The sequence below is a fragment of the Galeopterus variegatus genome, unplaced genomic scaffold, assembly GCF_000696425.1.
Source record: "Galeopterus variegatus unplaced genomic scaffold, G_variegatus-3.0.2 Scaffold3560, whole genome shotgun sequence".
In the NCBI taxonomy this organism is placed as follows: Eukaryota; Metazoa; Chordata; class Mammalia; order Dermoptera; family Cynocephalidae; genus Galeopterus; species Galeopterus variegatus.
Window position 1 is genome coordinate 91906 of NW_007729671.1, and position 5000 is coordinate 96905.

Consider the following 5000-nt stretch of genomic DNA (forward strand, 5'->3'; position numbering starts at 1 on the left):
GAGCCAGCCCAAATTGTATCAAATATTTAAGAGGATGTAAGTAATCAGTTAAGTAACCTATCCAATTGCTATGACACAGACTACATCACCAATGTATCAGAAAACTGAAGTTTTTCTCTGCTTTTTTTTTTAACTGTGCAGCTGTGTTTATATTAGAGTTATCCGACCTCTATAAAATCAGCTAGATGATCTCTAGTTCAAGCACTTCTATGATTCTAAGATTCTTAAGTATCCTTTTTGTCATCATGTAGATTTGGGGGCTCACATTTTTATTTTAAAAGTATATGAATGTCACTGGCATATAAACCCAGTGGTTTAAATGTATAAATCCATCTGCCATCAATGAGCTGCAATATTAAAGTAATATTCCTGAATATTAAAATTATTCTTATAAAGACTCTTCAACCACCTATGACAGATTTTATAAAATATTATTTTAAAAGTCATACACTACAGGTTTTTGCTAACATCAATTTGAAGAGAAGATATAAAAATAACTATGCTTAAGAGTTCGTCAAGTGTTACCAATGGCTTCAATTTTAACATTAACAGAAACAGAAAAAGAAAATACAACTAGACATTCTGCTTATTTCCTGGGCAAACCTGTCTGGTTACCTGGGATTAGGCAGTTCCTTCTGAGGAGAAAATAAATTAGGCTCCTCGTATTCTGTTGACATTCCTTAATGTTTGATCAAAATGCTCTTTCCCCAACTGGGCAAACATTGTTCTAGAACTCTGTTGTTCCATTAAAAAAAAGAGAGAGAGAAGAGGAAAGGAAACTACACATTGATTTGTATAAACTGAGCAAGTATTATATATATATAATATCTACATAAAATATGTGTTTTTCAGTAAGAAAGATGCTTTCCTGACGGTTTATTTTTAGCCTTCCAAATCAATGAAAGAGATTCAAGTTACTCAGGAACCAAATGGTATCTAAAGACACGAATCCAGGTCAGTTCAATAAACCTAAAGCAAATGATTTTCCTATATATTTTCTTTTTATTAATAATAGTTGAAATGTCCCAAAGCAAAAAAACATACATATTTTGTAAATGTTCCATATATTTTTTAAAACACCCGTTTTTCATCTTAAGGGAAAACCAGCTATAAATGAGAACAGTGTAAACAGTTTTATATAATATCACTTCTAAAATAATCTAGGCTATGCACACTGTGGGGAAAAACAATTCTCATCACATATTTGCCCAGACTATTTGAATTATGTGCTTCACACAAGTACTCATATGTTATTTTTATTACAAGTTTTTGTTCACGTGTATTTCTAATGGCCACACAAGTCCAAAGATAAATTTAAGATCAAAATTATAGCCCTAATCCAGGATTTCTCTAATTCAGGCATAATCATTATGGATCTCCTACCCTTAACTCAAACTACCCTCATGTCTTCTGGAAGGATCTAAGACTTTAGATGACATATGCTCAAAATTCATTCTTCTCAGCCTCTTTGAAACACCTGCCATTTTCTTCCTCTACTGCTCAGACTTCTGCTTTGCTGTCTGCTGACAAGGATTCTATGCTCACAGCGATGCTCTCCAAACCATGAATATCTCCACATCCATCATGAAAATGCTGATGGTACCTTCACCCAACAAAGCCACATGGAAAGCACTTCCCGCTGATTCCAGAGCTGTTTCTGGGGCCACCTCAGTGACCTCCATGACCTCTACCACTGATTCCTGCTGGTACCCACTGTATGTAAATCATGCCATGTTCTCTCCGATACCTTCTTTGGTTCTGACCAAACCTTGAACTCTCAGGTCTGTGCATCCCATGCTCCATCAGAAATGCCAAGTTGAAGGGGTCTATGCCATCTTCTTCCCCACCCCGCCACGTGCTCTTCCTCCATGTTACACAGAACAGCAGGTGGAGCTACCGAGGCCCTGACAACTGATGGAGATCTCAGGTTTTACTCCAAGTCCCTCTCCCTAAGATCCAGAAATAAATGCCTGAGGATTAGCTCCTGGAACAATGTGACCTAGTCCCAACTAGGGACTCCTCTCTCCAACTACAGAAGCCAGGAGGACCTAATGCAATTCATCTATCCAGTGATAAAACCAGGAGGCAAGCAGGTGGCCTGTGTGTGGCCAATCAAATGTCTTCCCTGGGACTCTGAATTTGGGTAAGTGCAGCAAGGATGGAAGATCGCTGGGCACTCACCATAGTGTTCCTGCTATTAGACAGTTACTCGTGGGTTGGGAAGAGTTTCCAGCTTCCGATACATCCAGGATCCTTGGTTTCTGCCTATTCCCACCATCAATTCTCCAAGACCATTAAATCCTTCTGTATAAATTAGCCACACATGGTTTCTTCTACTTACCACCAAGGAACTCTAAGTGGCACATGTTCACACAAGCATCCTAACAGCCAATCTGCACCCTTAGAAGATGCCACCATGTCATGTCTAGCAAAGGAGCACAGACACAACAGCAGTCCTCAATTCCCAGGAGCAAATAGAGAAAAGGAGTGTTGAATCTCTTCATATCCTCAACTCTGCTTATATTAATAAGTATAGCTATGCCTGCTTAAACAATAATTAATAAAATTGATTGCATTCATTTCCTTTCTTTGCAGTTATCAGTCTTGAAATAACCTCAGTGAAAATTAGGCAAGAAAATAAAAGGGAAAAACTTTCCAACTGCCATTAAATCACTTACCATTGGTTTAACTATTCTACTATTCAGTTCTATAATTACTTCCATTTCTTCCTATCTAAAGTCTTTCCACAGTCCCTTCTCACATCTGTCCCAGATTGCATGTTACTGCCATTTAGAAGTCAGGCATTAACTACCTTTTTACTGTCACCACGTTATATATTCAGAATAATAAAGATGCCTTTTCTACCCAGCCAGCCCTCAGCCCTCATTGGGTTAGGAACCTCAGCCAGCTCTCTCTCTCTCATATTCTCAGCAGTGGTGGCTTCTCCACCGCTCTCCCTTTCAGCTGCTCTAATTCTGAACTTCTCTTTCTCAACAGGCCAATCATCATCAGGCCAGGACAAAGATGGTGGTAAGCAAAGAGGATGAGCTGGGATACTGGGGTCAGAAAAGCAGTATACAAACATGAAGCACAGGTTCCGGGCAAGGTGCAGCGGAGGACATGTAGCCCAAAGCAGTCACATGTGTGTAAATTCCTCTGGGTAGCTACCAGATGAGGTATTATTTTTTCTATTTGTCTGCCTACAAATAAAAGGTCTATAAGAACTGAATGCAGAGTGGGAGGCAAAGCCTGGCAGACTCTCCTCAGCAGCGAGGACAAAAGCAGGGCGGGCCAGGAGGAGCCAGGCCATCAGCAGGGAGGAGGGACCCAGGACTCTGTTCTGCTCCATTCTGTCTTGTTTTCCATTCATACCTTGGGAAAATGAGATACCAGCTTACAGTGTCAGCCCTGCAGCATGTTGGCCTTCTCCTTGGAGAATATTGAGATGGATAAACTCCTGAGGGTGTCTTAACATTGGAGAATACGGGTGGAATTCGAGGGCGCACAAAGGCCTTCCAAACAATCCTAAAATCATACCACTCAGTCATTGCCTATTTTAACTGTTTCTAATGTTGGATGTGTACTCACTTTAATTACTTTTCTAGTATACTAAGGGATCAAGCCATCGAAAATTTAAAATAGTTTTTATCTGAAGTTTGTTTTCAGAAAATCCTTGTCCTAGACGTTTTCTTCATAATTTAAATTGATGTTTATCTAATGATCTTACATTTCCTTGAGATAACTGGATAAAGAAACTAATATTGGAATTCTGTTATAATGTACAATGCCTTCCTTTAAAAAGTATCTTTAAGGGGGAAATGTATCAATATTTACTTATATGATGATAATTTGTGCGAACTGTAAAAATACTGTGGGGAAAATATGTAACTCCTTTATTTTGGCTAAGTAACCTTGTGGGAAGATAATATAAATGTTCTTTTTAAAACTGTATTATCAAGAAACATTGGGTTCTATATCTACCATTTCTAAATTCACATATTTCAAATATTCTTCCTTGTTCACAGACCATAAAATTGGGTATCTCCTTTGCAATTGAACTTTTTGGAGGCTCTCCCAAGGGGGGAGAGTTGTAGAGATGTATCAAGTACAGTTTTTTTAATTGGCTTTGTTCCAGAATAGAGAAGGTATAACTCCTTCCTGTGTCAATGACTGGATTTATGAGAATGATAAATCATTCCTCAGTTTTCCATCCAAATCTCCTTCCCTTTGGTTTCTTCTACTCTGCCCTACTTTCAGGTTATAAATTTTCTCTCTCCCCATTTTCCAGAACCAGGTTAACTAAATATCACTCTTGAAAATTATTATCTTCCACGCGCATTCTCATCTCCCAGCTATAGGGACTAGACCTATGGTGGTAAGCCGATGGAGCTATCAGAATGGGGCTAGTTCACACTGAGGTTCACACTGGGGCTAGTTCACACTGAGGTTTGCTGGCAGTGTAATGTACACACCGGCTTTCAAAGACTTTGTACCAAAAGAATGTAAACTATCTCTAAATTTTTACCTTGATTATAAGTTGAAACAATAATATTTTGGAGATACTGGTTTAAATAAAATATATTATGAAAATTAATTCAACTGTTTCTTCTTAATTTTGTTAAGATGGCTATTAGAAAATTTACAATTACATGTGGCTTACATTATATTTCAATTGGATAGTGCTTACCTGTAATATTTACTTCCACCCTGAGACTCATCACAGACGTCATCTTTGTTCTGACCTCATCTTACGCTCTCGCCTCCAACACCTGATGTACCATAAGGGTAATTATTCTCCATGCCTCATTTTATTGAGCTTCGAACAGCTAAGCCCTCAAGTGGTACTGCACCTCTGAATATCTATTTAAAAACTTAAGGTTTTGAGGTTTTCACAAAGGCTTCTTAGTCTCTTTTGCCCTAGGGAATAAGAATTCTTATGAACAAAATATGAATGCCCCTGTAGAATATAAATTTGTAAAGAAGGTCTGTTCTATTTGTGT

At 38.3% G+C, this 5000-nt stretch overlaps 1 protein-coding gene across 1 annotated transcript in view; it reads right to left on the reverse strand.

Annotated features, from left to right (window-relative positions):
* The window catches only part of LOC103601032 (orofacial cleft 1 candidate gene 1 protein-like), a 66718-nt gene that overhangs the window by 22503 nt on the left and 39215 nt on the right, over positions 1 to 5000 (reverse strand). The gene's annotated exons all lie outside the window — the stretch shown is intronic.